At 29.9% G+C, this 13,155-nt stretch overlaps 1 long non-coding RNA gene and 1 pseudogene across 1 annotated transcript; both read right to left on the reverse strand.

The window, feature by feature from the left end:
• Positions 1-8,902: 8,902 nt before the first annotated feature.
• LOC120578235 (uncharacterized) lies at positions 8,903-10,932 on the reverse strand. Its single transcript, XR_005644179.1, has 2 exons — positions 9,965-10,932; positions 8,903-9,403 (listed from the first exon to the last, which is right to left on the reverse strand). It is a non-coding gene; the product is annotated as an uncharacterized lncRNA (long non-coding RNA).
• A 1,333-nt stretch (positions 10,933-12,265) lies between these two features.
• LOC112419568 (uncharacterized) lies at positions 12,266-12,382 on the reverse strand (annotated as a pseudogene).
• Positions 12,383-13,155: the final 773 nt, after the last annotated feature.

A 13,155-nucleotide genomic window follows, 5' to 3' on the forward strand; every position in this document is an offset into this window, starting at 1 on the left:
AAACAATGAATCGTAGAGGATATGCTAGAGCTAACGGAAAATGGACAAAGGTTTCCGATGAATTTAAACCCCATTATGAAGAAGGAAAATCTAAAAAATTACTAAACCTTGATTGCGTAAGAAATCCAGAAGAAATATTAGAAAGATGGTCTAATAATATGATTATGCTCCTAGCAACCGATGAGAGATTTAGTAAGGTAAATCTAATGGATGTTAAGAATTTAATAGCTTATAGAACAACAGGGAATGTGCTAAAAATTTTAACAAGTATTGAGGATGAAACTTGGCAACAATATGCTAGAATGATCGAAAATAATCAACAATTTGCCAAACTAATAATAGAATTAATATATAAGGAATTTATAGGGTTTAATATCCTTGAACACAAAACACAAGTAAATAAACGTTTAAGAGAGAGAGCAGAAGCTCATTTAAATAATATGCAAATATGCAATATGTGCGAAATAGATAGCTTTATTTGTGAATTTAAAAAATATTACTATGAATTAGATAGGAAAACTCAATTAATATATATAAATATATTTATATCCAAATTACCTTATCCACTTAGTACAAGTATAAGAGAAAAATGGAAATCTCGACCAGAAGAATTAGGTGATACCTTAGCAGGAGTAATGCAAATTTTATATGAAGAAATAAGAAATCAGTGTCTAGAAAGAGAGAAAATTAAAAACTTAAATCTAGGTAGTACTTCACTTTGCTGTAATAAATTAGAATTAGACCTACCCGAAAATTATGGTTGTAGTAAAAGAAGTAGGAAAAATCCTAGAAGAAAACCAAGGTTAAGAAGAACCTATCCAAAGAAAAGAGCCTATAAAAATACTAAGAAAAAGTATTTTAGGAAAAAGAGACAAACACCTAGAAAATATTGCCCAAAAGGAAAAAAGAAATGTGTATGCTGGATATGTAATGTAGAGGGACATTATGCTAATGAATGTCCAAAGAAGAAAGAAAAGGATACTAAAGAGACTAAAGAAAAATCAAAAATAATAAAGAACGTATATCAAATATATAATTTAGAACCCTTAGAGGATGAACTAAGTGATAGTGATTGTAGTGTATATGAATATTTAGGAGATAACCTATCATCAGAAGAAATAGAGTATGAATTATCTTCAGAAGAAACAGAATTTGAATAGTACTTATATTAAAATAAAAATTGAAAAAGAAGATAAAGAAACTGAAGCTTATATAGATACAGGGGCAAATATTTGTATAGCAACAAAAGCATTATTTAGTAAATGGGAAAAATTAGAAAAACCATTAAAGATTCAAATAGCTGATGGATCTATACATCCATTAAATTGGGTAGCTACTAGAATTACCTTAAATATTCAAAATAAATTATTTATGGTACCTACGGTATATCAACAAGAAACAGGGTTAGATATGATAATAGGAAATAATTTTCTAAGATTATATGCACCCTTTTGCCAATACTTAGAGTATATTTCAATTAAGGCTCCATATATTAGAGGAAAACAATTAAAAGAAATGATTGATATCCCTATAATTCATTATACAGAGACAACTTATTCAAAAAAGCAATCAGAGTTACACAAGATAAAACGTGGTGAAATTATAGGATTAATTTGTAGAAAAATGCGCCATGTATTAGTAAATTTAGAACCAGGAAGAAGAATACCCGCACATATAGAAGAATTACTAGAGAAAGTTTGTAGTGAAGACCCACTAGATCCAAAAATTAATAAAAATATGGAATTAGTTGAATTAAAATTAAAAGATCCCTCAAAAGAAATTAAGTGTAAACCAATGATATACACAAAACAAGATAGAGACGAATTTGCTGAAGATATTAAGCAAATGTGTGAAAGAGGATTAATAAAACCATCAAAAAGTAAACATTCTGCGCCTGCATTTTATGTTGAAAACCATAATGAAATAAAAAGAGGAAAAAGAAGGATGGTAATTAATTATAAACAAATAAATGATGCAATGGAAGGAGATGCATATTTTCTTCCAAGAAAGGATTTAATTATTGAAAGGGTTAGGAATATGAATTGGTTTACCACCTTTGATTGTAAATCTGGATTTTATCAAATAAGACTAACTGAAGAATCTAAGGCTCTAACAGCCTTTAGTTGTCCCCAAGGTCAATATGAATGGAATGTGCTTCCAATGGGAATGAAACAATCACCAGGTATTTTTCAACGAAGAATGGATACAATACTAAAAGAATTTAAGGATTTTTGTCTAATTTATATTGATGATATATTAGTTTTTTCAAATAAAGATTTGAATGATCATTTTAAAAAGGTAGAATTAGTACTAATTAAGTGTTTTGAGCATGGAGTAGTATTAAGCAAGAAAAAAGCCGTTGTAGCTCAGAATAAAATTAATTATTTAGGACTAGAAATAGAAAAGGGAAAAATTTTAATGCAAAAGCATGTGTTGGAAAAACTTCAAAATTTTCCAACTAAACTAAAAGATAAAAAGGAATTACAAAGGTTTTTAGGACTACTAACATACATTTCAAATGAAGGTTTTATAAAAAATCTTGCAGCCGAAAGAAAGTTACTTCAGCAAAAACTTAAGAAGGATTCAATTTGGTCATGGACCGAAGATGATGAAGTACTTATTACTAAATTAAAGAATTTATGTCAGGACCTTCCTGAATTATATCATCCATCTGATGATGATTTAATTATTATTGAGACTGATGCCTCTAACGAATATTGGGGAGGAGTTATGAAAGCAAAACCTCCTGGACAAAAGAAAGAACTATTATGCAGATACATGTCTGGAACTTTTTCAGACAGTGAAATTAATTATCCTACTCACGAAAAAGAAACATTAGCACTAATTCGAATGTTAGAAAAACATCGAATATATGTGCTTGACAAAGAATTTATTGTAAGAACCAATTCTACTTATGTTGCAGGATTCAAGAATATAAATCATAAAGGAACTTATAAACAAGGAAGACATATTCGATGGCAGATGAAATTAGCCGAATATAATTACTCAATTTCTCACATCAAAGGAGAAAAGAACGTACTCGCAGACATTCTATCAAGAGAATGGAACGAAGCGAAGAATTGTTAATCCAACAACTTGGAATCAAAGAAGCACTAAAAGCTCACAAATTAAAAGAACAAGAATTAATTGGAAAGGAAGTAGAATTAATTGAAAAAGAGATAGAACTAATAAGATCACAGATCAAAAGAAAGAGTCCAATTGACGAAATTATTGTAAGAGAACCAAAGAAATGGTATGTGGTCTTCAATGGACCATTTCCAGGAATCTACGATGACTGGACAAAGCAGCCCCACACTGTCAAAAGATCTCTGGAGTCACTCACCGAGCCTACGCAACAAAAGAAGAAGCGGAGAAAGCTTTGAAGGATCATAAAGAATTAGACAAATCAAGAAATGAAATTTATTTGGGTCCAAGAACTTTTTCCGAGCCAACAAGAAATAAGGCACCAGAAAGAGCTCCGATGAAAATCTTAGGAAGAATTCCTTTTTCCTTAGATGATCTACCTATTATTTCCAGAAAAGAACATGAACTTCAAGTACAATTTTCAGAAGAAAAATTTCAAGAAAATTTTAACAGGCTTAAAAATTGGACGAATGAAGAAAAAAAATAATTGTTTTTACATGGTAAGCAGAAATGGTTTTGGACTTAAAGCGGTAATTACTCCTGGAGCTTCACCAATACTAGCATTCAACATGTTTCAATTTGGACTTGTTCAATGCATTTATCTAAGTGCAAATTCTGAAGAAATTAGCCTATTCCCGGTTACTCTCAAAGATGTAGTCCAATCATACAAAAGAAATATTGCAAGAGAAAGATCTATCTACATCAAGTTTTACTCAGCATATCCCGATTTCTCTACTAATCAACCAGCTATGCATTTTGTTCAAGTTGGAATCAACAATCATCAGTATCCATTAATGGACGAAGCAAGAGAAGAAGTATTAAGTGAAGAACAAATTGATATGATTATTGCTAATCAATTAGCAAGTATATTTTCCCAATGTCAATCAATCACTAAAAACTCTCATATCAAGGTACTTAGCAAAACAAAGAATATGCTAATCTCAAGCAAAACAAGTGGCAAAATAATCCAAGAAAAAGACATGCAACTACTAACAAGTTTTGAAGTACCATTCTACTCACTAAACAAGGAATTATTAAACTATAAACCAAGAATCTTAAAAGAATTATGCTTAAGCATAAGAGGAAGCATTAATCATGCTTGTGAGTTGTACGTGCATGCATGAGGAAAGGACTGAAGCAATTGCCAAGTGCACGGACATGTGTCTTGAAGAAGAAGAGAAAAAGCCATGCTGAAAATGTAGTTGCCTTCATGCATGGAGACAAGTAATAAAGCAGTGTCATAAAAATGTGTAAGGGTGAATAGTGTTAGAGTGAATAGTGCTATGAATAGTACTATGATGAATAGTGCTATGAATAGTGTTATGTATGAATAGTAGTAGAGCCTTTTGGCTTATAAATAAAGGCTTGTAACGAGAGTAAGGGAAGCTGTAGTAGAAAGCTCTATGCTTGTAAAGTTTCTCTAAGAAACTTAACTAAGTCTTAGGATTTAGTTGTTGGCACTTTAGTGCTTTTCTTTTCTGGTAATCAATTTTCATAAATAAAATTCATCCTTCACTTACTTAATTCCATTCATTATCTACTTATTATCTACTTATTACTACAAATATATATACCACTAATTCTATTTAAGACTACCTAAAGCTACGGAAGCAGCGGTGGACCGATCACTAATTCATGAAAATCATGAGCAGGTATAACTACTTAACTTTGTTTAATTTAAATTAAGCTTTTATTATATAATGTTAGCACTTATGTTCTATGTATTATTATCTAATATTAAGTTTAAGTATTTTCATTTTAAGAACTAGTTAATATAATTATCTATTAATTATGGGGGATATAGAACATTTAAATATAACTGAAGAAGATGGAAATTATGAAGGAAGTATTTTAATTGATCCTACTTTGTTTCAAAAAATACAAAAAGAAGATCTAGACCTAACTAACGATGCTAATATGAAAGGAAAAGAAAAAATTGGAGGAAAAATGAAAAGATTTAACCAAAAAGAAAACATTATATACTATGGAAAGTTAATTAATGAGTCTCCTACAGATATTGCGGATGCTCAAGGACACACCTATATTAAGTTGTTAGACAAGAAGAAACTTATGGAATTAAAAAGAAACATAAAGAAAGAAGAACATAGGAATAGAATAGGATATATTCATATAGGAGCTATACAAGTATTAATTAAATCTACTTTTCAAGAAGGAATTAATTCTCCGTTAGAACTAATATTAAAAGATGATAGAATTACAGATTCAGTTGATAAAATACTAGGAGTTGTTGAAGGAAACCTAGCGTACGTCAAATTAAAATTCGAAATACATCCTAACATAGGAATCCCATTAGACACTCAAAGACTAGATCAAGCACTTACTCTAGAGCATAAATTCTTAAGAGGAAATTTAATGAAACCCGGAGATAAAATATTTTCTATTACTTATTGCGTTAATTATGCATTAACGAATTCACATCATAGCATTACTTTCAGAAATAATAATAGAATAGATGTCCCTAGTCTATTCGAAGACATAGGAAAAATTTACTATCCAAAAAGAAATGAAATAACGGAATTAGAAACTTTTATAAATAGATCAAAGATTTTAGAATTAAAAGGAACAAGGATACCTAGACCAATTAGATTTCACGAACCAGAAAAAGTTGAAGAAAGTAACATTGATAAATTATCTAATCAAGTAAAAGAATTAACCACATATTTAAAAAATAGGTTATAAAATATTTAGCTAGACTATCAATTTGGTATAAAATAAATATGGCAGAATTTAGTATTAATGAGAAAGAAAAAATAATACATATAAGATTAAAAGATTGGGATATAGCTTATGAAGATAGTATTGAAATCAAAGAAAAAGATTTTTATGAAAAATTAAAATGTATATGGAAACTGAATTTACCGAAAGAAATAAGGTCAAAAATTTGTGAAGAATATGGTAAATTATGCGGACAAGCAATACTTTACGAAAGTGAGATAGATTATGCATTAGGAAATATGATGGATGACATTTTAATGGACGAATATATAGTTTCTACGTATTATGAAGGAAATCCATTAGATTTTGCCTTAGTAGAAAACAATGAAATATGGGATTATTTAGATGATGACTAAAATTATTAAAAGAATTCCGAAAAAATTTCTGAATTATCTAAGCATCAATTATTTGGTATCAGAGCACTAAAGATTCAAAAATAACTAAAATGGAAAATTTAGAAAATTCTAAGATTTCAGATGAGAAATCTAGAAAACTAAAATTACAACAAATTTTAAGTAAAATACAAAGAGAAAAATTAGAACTAGAGAATAAAATAAATATTTTACAAAAGAAAATTAGGAAATTAGAAAATGAGTATAAGCAGAACTAAAGATATAATAAAAATATTATACATTAAATTAGATTATAATATTAAAATAGGAAATGATGATGAAATAGGTAGGACTTCAAAATACCTTTTAGAATATGAAAATAAATTAAAATTATATGAAGATTTATTAAAAAGTATAAACGAATTTAATTCCGTCACCAATGATCAGCGACGAGGAAATTAGAGACAGATTTATTAAATCCGTCATTAAAATTCGTCACTATTTCAACATATTTTAGTAGTGAGACACTAACAATAGATAAGTTCAAGTGGTTAGATATTCTCTTATGTAAGAAAAAAAAATCAATTGAAAAGAGAGAATTCACCTTACCCCTCACAAGTTAATCGCAAGACCACTACAACATATATGAGATTTAGTAACAGTTCAAAATTGTAACTAAATAAATAAATAAATGTTAGGTAAAGACCATATTACTAAATGATTTCAGTAACACTTGAGAGTATTATTTGTAACACTTAAAAAATGTTCTTTTTAACTAGCTAATCTGTAGCCAATCTATAGCTAAAAGTTTTAGAAGCAATTGTAGCAAATATTGTTTCAGTAATGTTGCTAAATAGTAAAGACTAGGTAGATCACTGAATACATATTGAAACGGATTTCAAGGAAGATACTCACGCACATCTGATGCCTTAAGAATTGGTTCCCTTTACCTTAATTAATTTATATTATCATCAATCAAGCTAAAGAACCAGAAACAATACAAAACCTTCCCAGCATCAGTATGAATACAAAACTTTCTAGAAATCACATAACAAGTGTCTTTACATGATCTAAGCAAATCACAACACTATATTTGGATCAACATGTTGAACCACAATTTTGGATAACATTACAATGAAATAAGATATTCCAAGGACAATAATGCAACCAAGCATATACTCCCCCATTATTAACTAATTTATCCTCCCTCTCTTTTGGTAATATAGAAAAGAGAAACTATAAAAGATTTTATAAAATTATCCTTCGTTAAAAACATGGGAAAAAGAAGTTAATCAGTAGACTGGTATTGAGCAAAATTCAAGCTAATCATGACGGTTTAATGATTTGGTGGATAACATAAATTTCACCAAATAATGGTGAAAAGCAATGGGGCACAACCATGTGAGCGTAGTATAACTATCAAACAGGAACAGAAAAAATTCTCCAAAAAGTAATTTGGAAAATCTTTCTTTATCAAATAGTAAAAATCAATCTGCACATCATAAGAATTTCAGAGAGAAAAGAAAACTGAAAGTTGGTTAATTCATTCATTGGTTCCATAGAAAACGAATTGCCAAGCACCTTATCTACATTAAATAGGAACATTAGTTTGTGAATTCACCCTTCAATTCTTTTAGAAAATGGATTGTTGATTTTAACAGTAAAGCTTTGAGCTATTTAAAAATCTCTACTACCTAAATAATACATATAATAGCTGAGTACTTGAGAAACTAGGTGAGATTACAGTAAATTAATAGCTAATACAAATTATTAGGTTAGAACTAAATTAATATAAAGCAACATCTACCTCAGCTGAGTACTGCAGAGAAATTTTTATATGATATATACTCCCCCATTATTATCGAAATTATATTCCCTCCATTTCTTTTATTATATGACATTTTTACAAATATTAAGAATTGTGGTTAATTTTATATGAGAAAAATAAACTAAGAAATATTTTAATTATTTAATAAGCGTCTGGAATTATTTAGTGGGGATGGTTGTACTCTTTTATTTATTTTTTGGTTACAAGGCTAAAAAGAAGAACAAAAAGCAACAAAAACAACAAAAAGAAGTAGCGCTAACGCCTTAAGAAAAGCGTTCATAATTCATCCGATTGCAGCAAAGGAAGAAGGCCCTCTGGATGGTGTGGGAGTGATTAGTCAGATCATCATCATTTGAAGCTCCTAGTTTGGCTACAAAGTATGCACACCGGTTTAATTTGAGATTGAATATGTCTTGCATTCTTCTTAATAAAGTGGTTTCTTATATTAAAAAAAAAACGATCACACCTTTGTTAGGTACCAACCAAATGACATCCAATAAATGACACATCAAATTTTAGGACTGAAATTTTACCATGACCCAACGTTTCAATGTACTATCAAAACTGCCGAATTTTAGAACCCACGGTAGGAAAAATAAAAAATAAAAAATTCTTTACATCCACCGAATATGTAATGATAAAAATATGTCTACCGTAATTTATCTTGCTACACTCTACATATATGAACACTTTTATCCATTCTCCAAAACTATTCATGAAGAATCATATTTGTAAGGAAATCACTAAACACGATAAATAATTGTAAGAAAGTGTTATGATATTGTTCGAATTAGTAGAGAAAGTTTTATGATATATAGTTTCCTTCAACCTGTACATAAATATTGAACAAATCATTCATGTATTTAAATTCAAGTTCAATCAAGCAACATTTTTCAAAAAATTACACGGATGGGATTCGTACTACATGAATTTGGCAGTACAACACGATAAGCCTTTGACCCAACAAACAGAAATATACTTAAGGAATATTAATCATTTGGTCCTACTGAAATATACACAAACAAAGTATATTATTTGGAGTATCACATACTAGGAACCAATAAACAAAGGTAAATCAAATGTGTTGAGCTGCTATCCACTTTGGAATATCCATTCAGGCTTTTTAGCATGTTTTCATCTTAATGTTAACATCATATCTGAAAAACGGTGTTGAGCTCGGTAATGAAAATTCTTCTTAACCTGAGCATCATAGTGAGACTCCCAAACACATTTTGTCTGCACCATCTTCAACCCTCTTCTTTCTCCTTGCAGGGTTAGTATTTAAGCATGTGTCATTTCCATGTAAAACGAGAAGCCGAGTACACTTGCATATATCCTCTCAAGGATGTTGTTTCCAAACAAGCTTGTCCAATCCATCACATATTCAAGTATAGGATAATTTGGATTACAAAAGAAACATAGTTTAGAAACAAAAATAATAGTACAATGAGCTACTTAAAATGAGTCTTGATTTGGATTTCAAGTGTTGAACGGAAATATTAATTGTTATACATGTTTCGCATGATTAATGAGTTAAACAACTTGCTGCTCCTGACAAAAATAAAAAAATAAAAAAAATAACTTGCTGCTAGCACTGACTTATACTATATCTTTGATACTCATCAAGGATTAAAATATGTGTAATTGTCCTTTATTTTTCTTTTTTCTTTTTTTACATTCAGTATCTGGCCTAAGGATCGATTAATCTTAGGGTTTCAATCTTAATGTTAATTCTCTCCATTAAGTTTCAGTTTAGTATTAGTCAGCAAAATGATGTAACATCATTATTTCATCTAAAGTTTATCAAGGAAAAGATAGGGTGAAAAAAATGTATGCAATAAAGAGGAGCTAGAAAACCATATAGCAAGTTAATAAGAGAAAGCAAGAGCAAGTGATGAACAAAATGCATAAATAGATTCACTACCTGTTTACCGATTCCACCCATGCCCAAGGTTGCAACCTTGACGGTCATTGCACACTTGCCTCCAACGGTGTTGTGTTCTCTTTGTCGTGAGGCTCCTCCATACTTGAGAAAAAAGGTTTAAGAAAAATACCACATGGGTATAAATTTGTAAGACTGGTGAGAGGGAGATAAATGATAGATGAAGTTGAATATGATAGAGTTGAAAGAGTCGATGAGAAATAATTGAGTAAAATAAATGAAGAAAAAACAATTACGGTTTTGTTTGTGAGTAAGGGAATGAGTGAAAGAAAATTGGAAGTGAGTGCAAGGTTACAAGTTTGAGATGAAAGAAGTGGAATATATAAGTGAAATTTATGGGTTTTGTTTAAATAACATTGAATGTCACCACCAAACAAAATAACATTGAATGCATAAAATTAAGAAAGTTAAAGATTGCATTGCTTACCAACAATGATTGGTCCAAGTGGTAAGAAATTTAGACTAATTAAATATATGATCAGTGTTTAATTCATAGCTTATGCGTATGAAAAAATTTGATACGAAGGGAGAACCTACCTTATACGCCCTACATGTTTTTCAATGCAGATTAATCATTGTTAAGCAACGGTTGATACTTTATACTAATATTATGGAGAGAAAAAAAATGAACTACTTTATGCAGCAAACAGCAAACGGAACAACACATGCCCCTCAAAAAAATCTAACAACACTATAACTCCAAAGCACATGACATTTGCAGTAGACCACATTCCATGATTACAAATTATATCCCCATATGAAATCTCCACACTCAATCACACTGATCCAACGGCCAAAATCTCACTAAAATCACAAAACAATATGAAGCAATGCAAATGCTTATGATCTATAACAACTATAAAATAGCAATGGTAGTTATACTAAAGTTCTAAATAACATGCTTTTAAAAGATAAAGTAGAATTAAACTAACCGCCTAAAATTATTCCATCATAATTTATTTTAAAATTAATTCCAACGTGTTATTACTCTAAAAAAAAAAAACTAATCTCTAATTATAATATATCCATCAATACTCCTTATTTTACTTTTTTTGAGGGAACTCCTTATTTTACTTATTTTAAGTATCGTATCACATATATGGTTCAAAAATCAAAATAAATAAATAAACTAATCAAGAAGGAGTCCCACCTCCTTTCGGTTTCAATCAGCCCTATTAGAAAATTAATCAAGTCCGGTAGTAAAAAGGAAGAAAGATATGTGTGACTTTTTCAATATAAGTCGTCCTTTCTCCTATGCTACTACTACAAGTACAAATTTGCCTTCTTTTTTATTTTCAATAAAGCATAACATTGACAAAGTAGGCACAAATTAAAAAAGACCATCCTTTTATGCGATTATGGTCCATCCTTGAAAGAAATAATCAAAAGTGTTACATAATTGAGTTCAGCAGATTAAATTGAGTTCGGCAGGTTATTGAATCAAGACAGACATAACTATTCAATAATTAAAAGCAAAGGATTGAAAAAGAAGAAGTACTTGATCTTGAATGATTAAAAAAGAAGTTTCAACACAAAGGGACAACTTTAAGAAGTGGAAAGAGTCTCATAACACTTTATCTTTGTTTCTTTGCATATTTGCTCTTTCAAAATCATACAGCTCACAAGGGACCTCTCATATACGGCTACCTCCTGCAGCATAATTACAATAAGATGTTTGATATACGCCTATCTGAGTGTATATACACCTAAAAAGATTAATAGATAAGAGAGAATGATATGATAGATGTTATAGATAAGTATTTTATTTTTTTGAAGAAACAAAAACGGTGTATATTAACACAGTTAGAGACGCCTCTTTAACATAAGGTGTGCCAAAAAGATCGCTCAAATTACAAAGTGTCTGTCAAATGATTACATAAAAGTCCGATAGCTGATACCCAAACAAGACCACCATTGCTGACTACCATATACGAAAGTGGCATTTTTAGCCTTCAACCATTAGTAAGAATGAAATTTTACCTTATCTATGAACTATCTAACGGAAGTGTGAAAGTTATTAAATATTCTATTATTACGTTCTTTCCACACTAAACAAACACAAAGGAGCCAAAGTAACTGGAGAAACGATCGACGAGTCCTCAAGCCTTCGAGATAATTAGTAAACTGGAAAAAATGAGCTTGGAGATTTTGATGATCAACTCCTGAAACACCAATCCGAACCTTCTGCCAAATGGAGCCATAAATGTCGCAGTGAATAAACAGAAGTTGTTCGCTTTCAACCTGGCCACATCCTGCCGAACAAGAGATGTCCTCGGTAGAGAATATTTTTTTGACCATTTCTCGATTTGTGCGTGTCATCCTTGCGCAGGGGCCATGATAATCTTCTTTGTATCGTTCCAATTTTATAGATAAGTTATGTGGTAGGAAGAGAAAGATAAAGAGAAAATAAGATGTTGAATATGTACATAGAATTATAAAGTGTTTAGATATAATGGTGGATGAACGCATGACAAACGTATAACAAACGGTCAATAAAGCAAATTCAATGTAGATATTATTATGGCCTCAAAATATAAAATAAATAAATAAAAGTTGAACAAAGTTATTGTATTCCATTAAAAAATTTAACCAAATATATCAATTTTGTTTAACATTTTTTTCTTATATTTATAATGAGAATGGAGTATAGTTTAGCATGGATTTGGATTTTAAAATGAGGTCATTAGTAAGGACTGAAATTTTACCATGGCCCAACGTTTGAATGTATCAAAAGTGCCGAATTTTAGAACCCACGGTGGGGAAAAACAATGCTTAAAATCATACATCCACCGAATATGTAGATAAAAATATGTATACAATAATTTATCTTGCTACACTCAATACATAAATGAACCCTTTTATCCATTCTCCAAAATATTCATGAATCATATCTATAGAAACTTGAAGAAATCACTAAATAGTAGTTCCAAAATGACACAACAAATAATTGTAAGAAAGTGTTATGATATTGTTCGAATTAGTAGAAAAAGTGATTTGATTTGATATATATAGTTTCCTTAGTCAGCTGATTCTAAGGCTAATTCGTAAACATTTGAGAGTGGTTCCTTCAACCCTGTACATAACTATTGAACAAATCATTTCAGCATTTAGATTCAAGTATTTTAAATTCAAGTTCAATCAAGCAATATTTTTCAATAGTTTACACAGATAGG

This window comes from Medicago truncatula, chromosome 2 (assembly GCF_003473485.1).
Source record: "Medicago truncatula cultivar Jemalong A17 chromosome 2, MtrunA17r5.0-ANR, whole genome shotgun sequence".
Lineage (NCBI taxonomy): Eukaryota > Viridiplantae > Streptophyta > Magnoliopsida > Fabales > Fabaceae > Medicago > Medicago truncatula.